Raw genomic sequence first — 13,874 nt, 5'->3', positions numbered from 1 at the left:
TCTTGTCTTTTGTCGCAACCAGAGTTTGATATTCTACCAACATTAGCGAGATCGCATTCTCTTAATTTCACTTACGGCCATACCAGTCTGAAAATGCCTGATCTCGTCAGATCTCGTAAGCCATCCAGACTCGGGCCTGGTTAGTACTTGTATGGGAGACCAACTAGGAACCTCAGGTGCCGTAAGCTTTTGTTTATTTCTTTTTTGCATTATGATGTCATAATCAGACCACTTTTTTCCCTATCCAGAAGCGTCTTGTCTTTTGTCGCAACCAGAGTTTGATATTCTACCAACATTAGCGAGATCGCATTCTCTTAATTTCACTTACGGCCATACCAGTCTGAAAATGCCTGATTTCATCTGATCTCGGAAGCCATCCAGACTTGGGCCTGGTTAGTACTTGTATGGGAGACCAACTAGGAACCTCAGGTGCCGTAAGCTTTTGTTTATTTCTTTTTTGCATTATGATGTCATAATCAGACCACTTTTTTCCCTATGGGAGACCAACTAGGAACCTCAGGTGCCGTAAGCTTTTGTTTATTTCTTTTTTGCATTATGATGTCATAATCAGACCACTTTTTTCCCTATCCAGAAGCGTCTTGTCTTTTGTCGCAACCAGAGTTTGATATTCTACCAACATTAGTGAGATCACATTCTCTTAATTTCCCTTACGGCCATACCAGTCTGAAAATGCCTGATCTCGTCAGATCTCGGAAGCCATCCAGACTCGGGCTTGGTTAGTACTTGTATGGGAGACCAACTAGGAACCTCAGGTGCCGTAAGCTTTTGTTTATTTCTTTTTTGCATTATGATGTCATAATCAGACGACTTTTTTCCCTATCCAGAAGCGTCTTGTCTTTTGTCGCAACCAGAGTTTGATATTCTACCAACATTAGTGAGATCACATTCTCTTAATTTCCCTTACGGCCATACCAGTCTGAAAATGCCTGATCTCGTCAGATCTCGGAAGCCATCCAGACTCGGGCTTGGTTAGTACTTGTATGGGAGACCAACTAGGAACCTCAGGTGCCGTAAGCTTTTGTTTATTTCTTTTTTGCATTATGATGTCATAATCAGACCACTTTTTTCCCTATCCAGAAGCGTCTTGTCTTTTGTCGCAACCAGAGTTTGATATTCTACCAACATTAGCGAGATCGCATTCTCTTAATTTCACTTACGGCCATACCAGTCTGAAAATGCCTGATCTCGTCAGATCTCGGAAGCCATCCAGACTCGGGCCTGGTTAGTACTTGTATGGGAGACCAACTAGGAACCTCAGGTGCCGTAAGCTTTTGTTTGTTTCTTTTTTGCATTATGATGTCATAATCAGACCACTTTTTTCCCTATCCAGAAGCGTCTTGTCTTTTGTCGCAACCAGAGTTTGATATTCTACCAACATTAGCGAGATCGCATTCTCTTAATTTCACTTACGGCCATACCAGTCTGAAAATGCCAGATCTCGGAAGCCATCCAGACTTGGGCCTGGTTAGTACTTGTATGGGAGACCAACTAGGAACCTCAGGTGCCGTAAGCTTTTGTTTATTTCTTTTTTGCATTATGATGTCATAATCAGACCACTTTTTTCCCTATGGGAGACCAACTAGGAACCTCAGGTGCCGTAAGCTTTTGTTTATTTCTTTTTTGCATTATGATGTCATAATCAGACCACTTTTTTCCCTATGGGAGACCAACTAGGAACCTCAGGTGCCGTAAGCTTTTGTTTATTTCTTTTTTGCATTATGATGTCATAATCAGACCACTTTTTTCCCTATCCAGAAGCGTCTTGTCTTTTGTCGCAACCAGAGTTTGATATTCTACCAACATTAGCGAGATCGCATTCTCTTAATTTCACTTACGGCTATACCAGTCTGAAAATGCCTGATATCATCAGATCTCGGAAGCCATCCAGACTCGGGCCTGGTTAGTACTTGTATGGGAGACCAACTAGGAAACTCAGGTGCAGTAAGCTTTTGTTTATTTCTTTTTTGCATTATGATGTCATAATCAGACCACTTTTTTCCCTATCCAGAAGCGTCTTGTCTTTTGTCGCAACCAGAGTTTGATATTCTACCAACATTAGTGAGATCACATTCTCTTAATTTCTCTTAATTTCTCTTAATTTCTCTTAATTTCTCTTAATTTCTCTTAATTTCTCTTAATTTCCCTTACGGCCATACCAGTCTGAAAATGCCTGATCTCGTCAGATCTCGGAAGCCATCCAGACTCGGGCTTGGTTAGTACTTGTATGGGAGACCAACTAGGAACCTCAGGTGCCGTAAGCTTTTGTTTATTTCTTTTTTGCATTATGATGTCATAATCAGACCACTTTTTTCCCTATCCAGAAGCGTCTTGTCTTTTGTTGCAACCAGAGTTTGATATTCTACCAACATTAGCGAGATCGCATTCTCTTAATTTCACTTACGGCCATACCAGTCTGAAAATGCCTGATCTCGTCAGATCTCGGAAGCCATCCAGACTCGGGCCTGGTTAGTACTTGTATGGGAGACCAACTAGGAACCTCAGGTGCCGTAAGCTTTTGTTTATTTCTTTTTTGCATTATGATGTCATAATCAGACCACTTTTTTCCCTATCCAGAAGCGTCTTGTCTTTTGTCGCAACCAGAGTTTGATATTCTACCAACATTAGCGAGATCGCATTCTCTTAATTTCACTTACGGCCATACCAGTCTGAAAATGCCTGATCTCATCAGATCTCGGAAGCCATACAGCCTCGGGCCTGGTTAGTACTTGTATGGGAGACCAACTAGGAACCTCAGGTGCCATAAGATTTTGTTTATTTCTTTTTTGCATTATGATTTCATAATCAGACCACTTTTTTCCCTATCCAGAAGCGTCTTGTCTTTTGTCGCAACCAGAGTTTGATATTCTACCAACATTAGCGAGATCACATTCTCTTAATTTCCCTTACGGCCATACCAGTCTGAAAATGCCTGATCTCGTCAGATCTCGGAAGCCATCCAGACTCGGGCCTGGTTAGTAATTGTATGGGAGACCAACTAGGAACCTCAGGTGCCGTAAGCTTTTGTTTATTTCTTTTTTGCATTATGATGTCATAATCAGACCACTTTTTTCCCTATCCAGAAGCGTCTTGTCTTTTGTCGCAACCAGAGTTTGATATTCTACCAACATTAGCGAGATTGCATTCTCTTAATTTCACTTGCGGCCATACCAGTCTGAAAATGCCTGATCTCATCAGATCTCGGAAGCCATCCAGACTCGGGCCTGGTTAGTACTTGTATGGGAGACCAACTAGGAACCTCAGGTGCCATAAGCTTTTGTTTATTTCTTTTTTGCATTATGATGTCATAATCAGACCACTTTTTTCCCTATGGGAGACCAACTAGGAACCTCAGGTGCCGTAAGCTTTTGTTTATTTCTTTTTTGCATTATGATGTCATAATCAGACCACTTTTTTCCCTATCCAGAAGCGTCTTGTCTTTTGTCGCAACCAGAGTTTGATATTCTACCAACATTAGTGAGATCACATTCTCTTAATTTCCCTTACGGCCATACCAGTCTGAAAATGCCTGATCTCGTCAGATCTCGGAAGCCATCCAGACTCGGGCTTGGTTAGTACTTGTATGGGAGACCAACTAGGAACCTCAGGTGCCGTAAGCTTTTGTTTATTTCTTTTTTGCATTATGATGTCATAATCAGACGACTTTTTTCCCTATCCAGAAGCGTCTTGTCTTTTGTCGCAACCAGAGTTTGATATTCTACCAACATTAGTGAGATCACATTCTCTTAATTTCCCTTACGGCCATACCAGTCTGAAAATGCCTGATCTCGTCAGATCTCGGAAGCCATCCAGACTCGGGCTTGGTTAGTACTTGTATGGGAGACCAACTAGGAACCTCAGGTGCCGTAAGCTTTTGTTTATTTCTTTTTTGCATTATGATGTCATAATCAGACCACTTTTTTCCCTATCCAGAAGCGTCTTGTCTTTTGTCGCAACCAGAGTTTGATATTCTACCAACATTAGCGAGATCGCATTCTCTTAATTTCACTTACGGCCATACCAGTCTGAAAATGCCTGATCTCGTCAGATCTCGGAAGCCATCCAGACTCGGGCCTGGTTAGTACTTGTATGGGAGACCAACTAGGAACCTCAGGTGCCGTAAGCTTTTGTTTGTTTCTTTTTTGCATTATGATGTCATAATCAGACCACTTTTTTCCCTATCCAGAAGCGTCTTGTCTTTTGTCGCAACCAGAGTTTGATATTCTACCAACATTAGCGAGATCGCATTCTCTTAATTTCACTTACGGCCATACCAGTCTGAAAATGCCAGATCTCGGAAGCCATCCAGACTTGGGCCTGGTTAGTACTTGTATGGGAGACCAACTAGGAACCTCAGGTGCCGTAAGCTTTTGTTTATTTCTTTTTTGCATTATGATGTCATAATCAGACCACTTTTTTCCCTATGGGAGACCAACTAGGAACCTCAGGTGCCGTAAGCTTTTGTTTATTTCTTTTTTGCATTATGATGTCATAATCAGACCACTTTTTTCCCTATCCAGAAGCGTCTTGTCTTTTGTCGCAACCAGAGTTTGATATTCTACCAACATTAGCGAGATCGCATTCTCTTAATTTCACTTACGGCTATACCAGTCTGAAAATGCCTGATATCATCAGATCTCGGAAGCCATCCAGACTCGGGCCTGGTTAGTACTTGTATGGGAGACCAACTAGGAAACTCAGGTGCAGTAAGCTTTTGTTTATTTCTTTTTTGCATTATGATGTCATAATCAGACCACTTTTTTCCCTATCCAGAAGCGTCTTGTCTTTTGTCGCAACCAGAGTTTGATATTCTACCAACATTAGTGAGATCACATTCTCTTAATTTCCCTTACGGCCATACCAGTCTGAAAATGCCTGATCTCGTCAGATCTCGGAAGCCATCCAGACTCGGGCTTGGTTAGTACTTGTATGGGAGACCAACTAGGAACCTCAGGTGCCGTAAGCTTTTGTTTATTTCTTTTTTGCATTATGATGTCATAATCAGACCACTTTTTTCCCTATCCAGAAGCGTCTTGTCTTTTGTTGCAACCAGAGTTTGATATTCTACCAACATTAGCGAGATCGCATTCTCTTAATTTCACTTACGGCCATACCAGTCTGAAAATGCCTGATCTCGTCAGATCTCGGAAGCCATCCAGACTCGGGCCTGGTTAGTACTTGTATGGGAGACCAACTAGGAACCTCAGGTGCCGTAAGCTTTTGTTTATTTCTTTTTTGCATTATGATGTCATAATCAGACCACTTTTTTCCCTATCCAGAAGCGTCTTGTCTTTTGTCGCAACCAGAGTTTGATATTCTACCAACATTAGCGAGATCGCATTCTCTTAATTTCACTTACGGCCATACCAGTCTGAAAATGCCTGATCTCATCAGATCTCGGAAGCCATCCAGCCTCGGGCCTGGTTAGTACTTGTATGGGAGACCAACTAGGAACCTCAGGTGCCATAAGATTTTGTTTATTTCTTTTTTGCATTATGATTTCATAATCAGACCACTTTTTTCCCTATCCAGAAGCGTCTTGTCTTTTGTCGCAACCAGAGTTTGATATTCTACCAACATTAGCGAGATCACATTCTCTTAATTTCCCTTACGGCCATACCAGTCTGAAAATGCCTGATCTCGTCAGATCTCGGAAGCCATCCAGACTCGGGCCTGGTTAGTAATTGTATGGGAGACCAACTAGGAACCTCAGGTGCCGTAAGCTTTTGTTTATTTCTTTTTTGCATTATGATGTCATAATCAGACCACTTTTTTCCCTATCCAGAAGCGTCTTGTCTTTTGTCGCAACCAGAGTTTGATATTCTACCAACATTAGCGAGATTGCATTCTCTTAATTTCACTTGCGGCCATACCAGTCTGAAAATGCCTGATCTCGTCAGATCTCGGAAGCCATCCAGACTTGGGCCTGGTTAGTACTTGTATGGGAGACCAACTAGGAACCTCAGGTGCCATAAGCTTTTGTTTATTTCTTTTTTGCATTATGATGTCATAATCAGACCACTTTTTTCCCTATCCAGAAGCGTCTTGTCTTTTGTCGCAACCAGAGTTTGATATTCTACCAACATTAGCGAGATCGCATTCTCTTAATTTCATTTACGGCCATTCCAGTCTGAAAATGCCTGATCTCGTCAGATCTCGGAAGCCATCCAGACTCAGGCCTGGTTAGTACTTGTATGGGAGACCAACTAGGAACCTCAGGTGCCGCAAGCTTTTGTTTATTTCTTTTTTGCATTATGATGTCATAATCAGACCACTTTTTTCCCTATGGGAGACCAACTAGGAACCTCAGGTGCCGTAAGCTTTTGTTTATTTCTTTTTTGCATTATGATGTCATAATCAGACCACTTTTTTCCCTATCCAGAAGCGTCTTGTCTTTTGTCGCAACCAGAGTTTAAAATTCTACCAACATTAGCGAGATCGCATTCTCTTAATTTCACTTACGGCTATACCAGTCTGAAAATGCCAGATCTCGGAAGCCATCCAGACTCGGGCCTGGTTAGTACTTGTATGGGAGACCAACTAGGAACCTCAGGTGCCGTAAGCTTTTGTTTATTTCTTTTTTGCATTATGATGTCATAATCAGACCACTTTTTTCCCTATGGGAGACCAACTAGGAACCTCAGGTGCCGTAAGCTTTTGTTTATTTCTTTTTTGCATTATGATGTCATAATCAGACCACTTTTTTCCCTATCCAGAAGCGTCTTGTCTTTTGTCGCAACCAGAGTTTGATATTCTACCAACATTAGCGAGATCACATTCTCTTAATTTCCCTTACGGCCATACCAGTCTGAAAATGCCTGATCTCATCAGATCTCGGAAGCCATCAAGACTCGGGCCTGGTTAGTACTTGTATGGGAGACCAACTAGGAACCTCAGGTGCCGTAAGCTTTTGTTTATTTCTTTTTTGCATTATGATGTCATAATCAGACCACTTTTTTCCCTATCCAGAAGCGTCTTGTCTTTTGTCGCAACCAGAGTTTGATATTCTACCAACATTAGCGAGATCGCATTCTCTTAAATTCACTTACGGCCATACCAGTCTGAAAATGCCTGATCTCGTCAGATCTCGGAAGCCATCTAGACTCGGGCCTGGTTAGTACTTGTATGGGAGACCAACTAGGAACCTCAGGTGCCGTAAGCTTTTGTTTATTTCTTTTTTGCATTATGATGTCATAATCAGACCACTTTTTTCCCTATCCAGAAGCGTCTTGTCTTTTGTCGCAACCAGAGTTTGATATTCTACCAACATTAGCGAGATCGCATTCTCTTAATTTCACTTACGGCCATACCAGTCTGAAAATGCCTGATCTCATCAGATCTCGAAAGCCATCCAGCCTCGGGCCTGGTTAGTACTTGTATGGGAGACCAACTAGGAACCTCAGGTGCCGTAAGCTTTTGTTTATTTCTTTTTTGCATTATGATGTAATAATCAGACCACTTTTTTCCCTATCCAGAAGCGTCTTGTCTTTTGTCGCAACCAGAGTTTGATATTCTACCAACATTAGCGAGATCACATTCTCTTAGTTTCCCTTACGGCCATACCAGTCTGAAAATGCCTGATCTCATCAGATCTCGGAAGCCATCCAGACTTGGGCCTGGTTAGTAATTGTATGGGAGACCAACTAGGAACCTCCGGTGCCGTAAGCTTTTGTTTATTTCTTTTTTGCATTATGATGTCATAATCAGACCACTTTTTTCCCTATCCAGAAGCGTCTTGTCTTTTGTCGCAACCAGAGTTTGATATTCTACCAACATTAGCGAGATCACATTCTCTTAATTTCATTTACGGCCATTCCAGTCTGAAAATGCCTGATCTCGTCAGATCTCGGAAGCCATCCAGACTCGGGCCTGGTTAGTACTTGTATGGGAGACCAACTAGGAACCTCAGGTGCCCTATGCTTTTGTTTATTTCTTTTTTGCATTATGATGTCATAATCAGACCATTTTTTTCCCTATGGGAGACCAACTAGGAACCTCAGGTGCCGTAAGCTTTTGTTTATTTCTTTTTTGCATTATGATGTCATAATCAGACCACTTTTTTCCCTATCCAGAAGCGTCTTGTCTTTTGTCGCAACCAGAGTTTGATATTCTACCAACATTAGCGAGAACGTATTTTCTTAATTTCACTTAAGGCCATACCAGTCTGAAAATGCCTGATCTCGTCATATCTCGGAAGCCATCCAGACTTGGGCCTGGTTAGTACTTGTATGGGAGACCAACTAGGATCCTCAGGTGCCGTAAGCTTTTGTTTATTTCTTTTTTGCATTATGATGTCATAATCAGACCACTTGTTTCCCTATGGGAGACCAACTAGGAACCTCAGGTGCCGTAAGCTTTTGTTTATTTCTTTTTTGCATTATGTTGTCATAATCAGACCACTTTTTTCCCTATCCAGAAGCGTCTTGTCTTTTGTCGCAACCAGAGTTTGATATTCTACCAACATTAGCGATATCGCATTCTCTTAATTTCACTTACGGCCATACCAGTCTGAAAATGCCAGATCTCGGAAGCCATCCAGACTCGGGCCTGGTTAGTACTTGTATGGGAGACCAACTAGGAACCTCAGGTGCCGTAAGCTTTTGTTTATTTCTTTTTTGCATTATGATGTCATAATCAGACCACTTTTTTCCCTATCCAGAAGCGTCTTGTCTTTTGTCGCAACCAGAGTTTGATATTCTACCAACATTAGCGAGATCGCATTCTCTTAGTTTCACTTACGGCCATACCTGTCTGAAAATGCCTGATCTTGTCAGATCTTGAAAGCCATCCAGACTCGGGCCTGGTTAGTACTTGTATGGGAGACCAACTAGGAACCTCAGGTGCCGTAAGCTTTTGTTTATTTCTTTTTTGCATTATGATGTCATAATCAGACCACTTTTTTCCCTATGGGAGACCAACTAGGAACCTCAGGTGCCGTAAGCTTTTGTTTATTTCTTGTTTGCATTATGATGTCATAATCAGACCACTTTTTTCCCTATCCAGAAGCGTCTTGTCTTTTGTCGCAACCAGAGTTTGATATTCTACCAACATTAGCGAGATCGCATTCTCTTAATTTCACTTACGGCCATACCAGTCTGAAAATGCCTGATCTCGTCAGATCTCGGTAGCCATCCAGACTCGGGCCTGGTTAGTACTTGTATGGGAGACCAACTAGGAACCTCAGGTGCCGTAAGCTTTTGTTTATTTCTTTTTTGCATTATGATGTCATAATCAGACCACTTTTTTCCCTATCCAGAAGCGTCTTGTCTTTTGTCGCAACCAGAGTTTGATATTCTACCAACATTAGCGAGATCGCATTCTCTTAATTTCACTTATGGCCATACCAGTCTGAAAATGCCTGATCTCGTCAGATCTCGGAAGCCATCCAGACTCGGGCCTGGTTAGTACTTGTATGGGAGACCAACTAGGAACCTCAGGTGCCGTAAGCTTTTGTTTATTTCTTTTTTGCATTATGATGTCATAATCAGACCACTTTTTTCCCTATGGGAGACCAACTAAGAACCTCAGGTGCCGTAAGCTTTTGTTTATTTCTTTTTTGCATTATGATGTCATAATCAGACCACTTTTTTCCCTATCCAGAAGCGTCTTGTCTTTTGTCGCAACCAGAGTTTGATATTCTACCAACATTAGCCAGATCGCATTCTCTGAATTTCACTTACGGCCATACCAGTCTGAAAATGCCTGATCTCGTCAGATCTCGGAAGCCATCCAGACTCGGGCCTGGTTAGTACTTGTATGGGAGACCAACTAGGAACCTCAGGTGCCGTAAGCTTTTGTTTATTTCTTTTTTGCATTATGATGTCATAATCAGACCACTTTTTTCCCTATCCAGAAGCGTCTTGTCTTTTGTCGCAACCAGAGTTTAAAATTCTACCAACATTAGCGAGATCGCATTCTCTTAATTTCACTTACGGCTATACCAGTCTGAAAATGCCAGATCTCGGAAGCCATCCAGACTCGGGCCTGGTTAGTACTTGTATGGGAGACCAACTAGGAACCTCAGGTGCCGTAAGCTTTTGTTTATTTCTTTTTTGCATTATGATGTCATAATCAGACCACTTTTTTCCCTATGGGAGACCAACTAGGAACCTCAGGTGCCGTAAGCTTTTGTTTATTTCTTTTTTGCATTATGATGTCATAATCAGACCACTTTTTTCCCTATCCAGAAGCGTCTTGTCTTTTGTCGCAACCAGAGTTTGATATTCTACCAACATTAGCGAGATCACATTCTCTTAATTTCCCTTACGGCCATACCAGTCTGAAAATGCCTGATCTCATCAGATCTCGGAAGCCATCAAGACTCGGGCCTGGTTAGTACTTGTATGGGAGACCAACTAGGAACCTCAGGTGCCGTAAGCTTTTGTTTATTTCTTTTTTGCATTATGATGTCATAATCAGACCACTTTTTTCCCTATCCAGAAGCGTCTTGTCTTTTGTCGCAACCAGAGTTTGATATTCTACCAACATTAGCGAGATCGCATTCTCTTAAATTCACTTACGGCCATACCAGTCTGAAAATGCCTGATCTCGTCAGATCTCGGAAGCCATCTAGACTCGGGCCTGGTTAGTACTTGTATGGGAGACCAACTAGGAACCTCAGGTGCCGTAAGCTTTTGTTTATTTCTTTTTTGCATTATGATGTCATAATCAGACCACTTTTTTCCCTATCCAGAAGCGTCTTGTCTTTTGTCGCAACCAGAGTTTGATATTCTACCAACATTAGCGAGATCGCATTCTCTTAATTTCACTTACGGCCATACCAGTCTGAAAATGCCTGATCTCATCAGATCTCGAAAGCCATCCAGCCTCGGGCCTGGTTAGTACTTGTATGGGAGACCAACTAGGAACCTCAGGTGCCGTAAGCTTTTGTTTATTTCTTTTTTGCATTATGATGTAATAATCAGACCACTTTTTTCCCTATCCAGAAGCGTCTTGTCTTTTGTCGCAACCAGAGTTTGATATTCTACCAACATTAGCGAGATCACATTCTCTTAGTTTCCCTTACGGCCATACCAGTCTGAAAATGCCTGATCTCATCAGATCTCGGAAGCCATCCAGACTTGGGCCTGGTTAGTAATTGTATGGGAGACCAACTAGGAACCTCCGGTGCCGTAAGCTTTTGTTTATTTCTTTTTTGCATTATGATGTCATAATCAGACCACTTTTTTCCCTATCCAGAAGCGTCTTGTCTTTTGTCGCAACCAGAGTTTGATATTCTACCAACATTAGCGAGATCACATTCTCTTAATTTCATTTACGGCCATTCCAGTCTGAAAATGCCTGATCTCGTCAGATCTCGGAAGCCATCCAGACTCGGGCCTGGTTAGTACTTGTATGGGAGACCAACTAGGAACCTCAGGTGCCCTATGCTTTTGTTTATTTCTTTTTTGCATTATGATGTCATAATCAGACCATTTTTTTCCCTATGGGAGACCAACTAGGAACCTCAGGTGCCGTAAGCTTTTGTTTATTTCTTTTTTGCATTATGATGTCATAATCAGACCACTTTTTTCCCTATCCAGAAGCGTCTTGTCTTTTGTCGCAACCAGAGTTTGATATTCTACCAACATTAGCGAGAACGTATTTTCTTAATTTCACTTAAGGCCATACCAGTCTGAAAATGCCTGATCTCGTCATATCTCGGAAGCCATCCAGACTTGGGCCTGGTTAGTACTTGTATGGGAGACCAACTAGGATCCTCAGGTGCCGTAAGCTTTTGTTTATTTCTTTTTTGCATTATGATGTCATAATCAGACCACTTGTTTCCCTATGGGAGACCAACTAGGAACCTCAGGTGCCGTAAGCTTTTGTTTATTTCTTTTTTGCATTATGTTGTCATAATCAGACCACTTTTTTCCCTATCCAGAAGCGTCTTGTCTTTTGTCGCAACCAGAGTTTGATATTCTACCAACATTAGCGATATCGCATTCTCTTAATTTCACTTACGGCCATACCAGTCTGAAAATGCCAGATCTCGGAAGCCATCCAGACTCGGGCCTGGTTAGTACTTGTATGGGAGACCAACTAGGAACCTCAGGTGCCGTAAGCTTTTGTTTATTTCTTTTTTGCATTATGATGTCATAATCAGACCACTTTTTTCCCTATCCAGAAGCGTCTTGTCTTTTGTCGCAACCAGAGTTTGATATTCTACCAACATTAGCGAGATCGCATTCTCTTAGTTTCACTTACGGCCATACCTGTCTGAAAATGCCTGATCTTGTCAGATCTTGAAAGCCATCCAGACTCGGGCCTGGTTAGTACTTGTATGGGAGACCAACTAGGAACCTCAGGTGCCGTAAGCTTTTGTTTATTTCTTTTTTGCATTATGATGTCATAATCAGACCACTTTTTTCCCTATGGGAGACCAACTAGGAACCTCAGGTGCCGTAAGCTTTTGTTTATTTCTTGTTTGCATTATGATGTCATAATCAGACCACTTTTTTCCCTATCCAGAAGCGTCTTGTCTTTTGTCGCAACCAGAGTTTGATATTCTACCAACATTAGCGAGATCGCATTCTCTTAATTTCACTTACGGCCATACCAGTCTGAAAATGCCTGATCTCGTCAGATCTCGGTAGCCATCCAGACTCGGGCCTGGTTAGTACTTGTATGGGAGACCAACTAGGAACCTCAGGTGCCGTAAGCTTTTGTTTATTTCTTTTTTGCATTATGATGTCATAATCAGACCACTTTTTTCCCTATCCAGAAGCGTCTTGTCTTTTGTCGCAACCAGAGTTTGATATTCTACCAACATTAGCGAGATCGCATTCTCTTAATTTCACTTATGGCCATACCAGTCTGAAAATGCCTGATCTCGTCAGATCTCGGAAGCCATCCAGACTCGGGCCTGGTTAGTACTTGTATGGGAGACCAACTAGGAACCTCAGGTGCCGTAAGCTTTTGTTTATTTCTTTTTTGCATTATGATGTCATAATCAGACCACTTTTTTCCCTATGGGAGACCAACTAAGAACCTCAGGTGCCGTAAGCTTTTGTTTATTTCTTTTTTGCATTATGATGTCATAATCAGACCACTTTTTTCCCTATCCAGAAGCGTCTTGTCTTTTGTCGCAACCAGAGTTTGATATTCTACCAACATTAGCCAGATCGCATTCTCTGAATTTCACTTACGGCCATACCAGTCTGAAAATGCCTGATCTCGTCAGATCTCGGAAGCCATCCAGACTCGGGCCTGGTTAGTACTTGTATGGGAGACCAACTAGGAACCTCAGGTGCCGTAAGCTTTTGTTTATTTCTTTTTTGCATTATGATGTCATAATCAGACCACTTTTTTCCCTATCCAGAAGCGTCTTGTCTTTTGTCGCAACCAGAGTTTAAAATTCTACCAACATTAGCGAGATCGCATTCTCTTAATTTCACTTACGGCTATACCAGTCTGAAAATGCCAGATCTCGGAAGCCATCCAGACTCGGGCCTGGTTAGTACTTGTATGGGAGACCAACTAGGAACCTCAGGTGCCGTAAGCTTTTGTTTATTTCTTTTTTGCATTATGATGTCATAATCAGACCACTTTTTTCCCTATGGGAGACCAACTAGGAACCTCAGGTGCCGTAAGCTTTTGTTTATTTCTTTTTTGCATTATGATGTCATAATCAGACCACTTTTTTCCCTATCCAGAAGCGTCTTGTCTTTTGTCGCAACCAGAGTTTGATATTCTACCAACATTAGCGAGATCACATTCTCTTAATTTCCATTACGGCCATACCAGTCTGAAAATGCCTGATCTCATCAGATCTCGGAAGCCATCAAGACTCGGGCCTGGTTAGTACTTGTATGGGAGACCAACTAGGAACCTCAGGTGCCGTAAGCTTTTGT

At 41.9% G+C, this 13,874-nt stretch overlaps 42 pseudogenes; all 42 read left to right on the top strand.

Moving 5' to 3' along the window:
• The first annotated feature begins 69 nt into the window (after positions 1–69).
• LOC134596894 (5S ribosomal RNA) lies at positions 70–188 on the top strand (annotated as a pseudogene).
• Positions 189–322: 134 nt separating this feature from the next.
• Positions 323–441, top strand: LOC134594452 (5S ribosomal RNA; annotated as a pseudogene).
• A 225-nt stretch (positions 442–666) lies between these two features.
• LOC134595994 (5S ribosomal RNA) lies at positions 667–785 on the top strand (annotated as a pseudogene).
• A 134-nt stretch (positions 786–919) lies between these two features.
• On the top strand, positions 920–1,038 carry LOC134595993 (5S ribosomal RNA; annotated as a pseudogene).
• A 134-nt stretch (positions 1,039–1,172) lies between these two features.
• On the top strand, positions 1,173–1,291 carry LOC134592689 (5S ribosomal RNA; annotated as a pseudogene).
• A 134-nt stretch (positions 1,292–1,425) lies between these two features.
• LOC134589419 (5S ribosomal RNA) lies at positions 1,426–1,534 on the top strand (annotated as a pseudogene).
• A 316-nt stretch (positions 1,535–1,850) lies between these two features.
• Positions 1,851–1,969, top strand: LOC134588703 (5S ribosomal RNA; annotated as a pseudogene).
• Positions 1,970–2,163: 194 nt separating this feature from the next.
• LOC134595992 (5S ribosomal RNA) lies at positions 2,164–2,282 on the top strand (annotated as a pseudogene).
• Positions 2,283–2,416: 134 nt separating this feature from the next.
• LOC134592676 (5S ribosomal RNA) lies at positions 2,417–2,535 on the top strand (annotated as a pseudogene).
• Positions 2,536–2,669: 134 nt separating this feature from the next.
• Positions 2,670–2,788, top strand: LOC134596805 (5S ribosomal RNA; annotated as a pseudogene).
• A 134-nt stretch (positions 2,789–2,922) lies between these two features.
• LOC134597546 (5S ribosomal RNA) lies at positions 2,923–3,041 on the top strand (annotated as a pseudogene).
• A 134-nt stretch (positions 3,042–3,175) lies between these two features.
• Positions 3,176–3,294, top strand: LOC134596677 (5S ribosomal RNA; annotated as a pseudogene).
• A 225-nt stretch (positions 3,295–3,519) lies between these two features.
• Positions 3,520–3,638, top strand: LOC134595991 (5S ribosomal RNA; annotated as a pseudogene).
• A 134-nt stretch (positions 3,639–3,772) lies between these two features.
• LOC134595990 (5S ribosomal RNA) lies at positions 3,773–3,891 on the top strand (annotated as a pseudogene).
• Positions 3,892–4,025: 134 nt separating this feature from the next.
• Positions 4,026–4,144, top strand: LOC134592664 (5S ribosomal RNA; annotated as a pseudogene).
• Positions 4,145–4,278: 134 nt separating this feature from the next.
• On the top strand, positions 4,279–4,387 carry LOC134589418 (5S ribosomal RNA; annotated as a pseudogene).
• A 225-nt stretch (positions 4,388–4,612) lies between these two features.
• On the top strand, positions 4,613–4,731 carry LOC134588702 (5S ribosomal RNA; annotated as a pseudogene).
• Positions 4,732–4,865: 134 nt separating this feature from the next.
• LOC134595989 (5S ribosomal RNA) lies at positions 4,866–4,984 on the top strand (annotated as a pseudogene).
• A 134-nt stretch (positions 4,985–5,118) lies between these two features.
• Positions 5,119–5,237, top strand: LOC134592652 (5S ribosomal RNA; annotated as a pseudogene).
• Positions 5,238–5,371: 134 nt separating this feature from the next.
• Positions 5,372–5,490, top strand: LOC134597647 (5S ribosomal RNA; annotated as a pseudogene).
• Positions 5,491–5,624: 134 nt separating this feature from the next.
• LOC134597545 (5S ribosomal RNA) lies at positions 5,625–5,743 on the top strand (annotated as a pseudogene).
• Positions 5,744–5,877: 134 nt separating this feature from the next.
• Positions 5,878–5,996, top strand: LOC134596811 (5S ribosomal RNA; annotated as a pseudogene).
• Positions 5,997–6,130: 134 nt separating this feature from the next.
• Positions 6,131–6,249, top strand: LOC134588852 (5S ribosomal RNA; annotated as a pseudogene).
• Positions 6,250–6,808: 559 nt separating this feature from the next.
• LOC134596537 (5S ribosomal RNA) lies at positions 6,809–6,927 on the top strand (annotated as a pseudogene).
• Positions 6,928–7,061: 134 nt separating this feature from the next.
• Positions 7,062–7,180, top strand: LOC134595491 (5S ribosomal RNA; annotated as a pseudogene).
• A 134-nt stretch (positions 7,181–7,314) lies between these two features.
• LOC134597016 (5S ribosomal RNA) lies at positions 7,315–7,433 on the top strand (annotated as a pseudogene).
• Positions 7,434–7,567: 134 nt separating this feature from the next.
• Positions 7,568–7,686, top strand: LOC134596953 (5S ribosomal RNA; annotated as a pseudogene).
• A 134-nt stretch (positions 7,687–7,820) lies between these two features.
• Positions 7,821–7,939, top strand: LOC134588946 (5S ribosomal RNA; annotated as a pseudogene).
• Positions 7,940–8,751: 812 nt separating this feature from the next.
• Positions 8,752–8,870, top strand: LOC134588684 (5S ribosomal RNA; annotated as a pseudogene).
• Positions 8,871–9,095: 225 nt separating this feature from the next.
• Positions 9,096–9,214, top strand: LOC134595107 (5S ribosomal RNA; annotated as a pseudogene).
• A 134-nt stretch (positions 9,215–9,348) lies between these two features.
• Positions 9,349–9,467, top strand: LOC134594878 (5S ribosomal RNA; annotated as a pseudogene).
• Positions 9,468–9,692: 225 nt separating this feature from the next.
• Positions 9,693–9,811, top strand: LOC134592641 (5S ribosomal RNA; annotated as a pseudogene).
• A 468-nt stretch (positions 9,812–10,279) lies between these two features.
• On the top strand, positions 10,280–10,398 carry LOC134596536 (5S ribosomal RNA; annotated as a pseudogene).
• Positions 10,399–10,532: 134 nt separating this feature from the next.
• Positions 10,533–10,651, top strand: LOC134595489 (5S ribosomal RNA; annotated as a pseudogene).
• Positions 10,652–10,785: 134 nt separating this feature from the next.
• LOC134597015 (5S ribosomal RNA) lies at positions 10,786–10,904 on the top strand (annotated as a pseudogene).
• A 134-nt stretch (positions 10,905–11,038) lies between these two features.
• On the top strand, positions 11,039–11,157 carry LOC134596952 (5S ribosomal RNA; annotated as a pseudogene).
• A 134-nt stretch (positions 11,158–11,291) lies between these two features.
• On the top strand, positions 11,292–11,410 carry LOC134588945 (5S ribosomal RNA; annotated as a pseudogene).
• An 812-nt stretch (positions 11,411–12,222) lies between these two features.
• Positions 12,223–12,341, top strand: LOC134588683 (5S ribosomal RNA; annotated as a pseudogene).
• A 225-nt stretch (positions 12,342–12,566) lies between these two features.
• LOC134595106 (5S ribosomal RNA) lies at positions 12,567–12,685 on the top strand (annotated as a pseudogene).
• Positions 12,686–12,819: 134 nt separating this feature from the next.
• Positions 12,820–12,938, top strand: LOC134594877 (5S ribosomal RNA; annotated as a pseudogene).
• Positions 12,939–13,163: 225 nt separating this feature from the next.
• Positions 13,164–13,282, top strand: LOC134592630 (5S ribosomal RNA; annotated as a pseudogene).
• Positions 13,283–13,750: 468 nt separating this feature from the next.
• LOC134598095 (5S ribosomal RNA) lies at positions 13,751–13,869 on the top strand (annotated as a pseudogene).
• The last annotated feature ends 5 nt before the right edge of the window (positions 13,870–13,874 follow it).

This window comes from Pelobates fuscus, chromosome 2 (assembly GCF_036172605.1).
Source record: "Pelobates fuscus isolate aPelFus1 chromosome 2, aPelFus1.pri, whole genome shotgun sequence".
NCBI classification, from domain to species: Eukaryota; Metazoa; Chordata; class Amphibia; order Anura; family Pelobatidae; genus Pelobates; species Pelobates fuscus.
The sequence above is the reverse complement of the archived record's forward strand: the minus strand, read 5'-3'. Positions and strand labels throughout refer to the sequence as shown.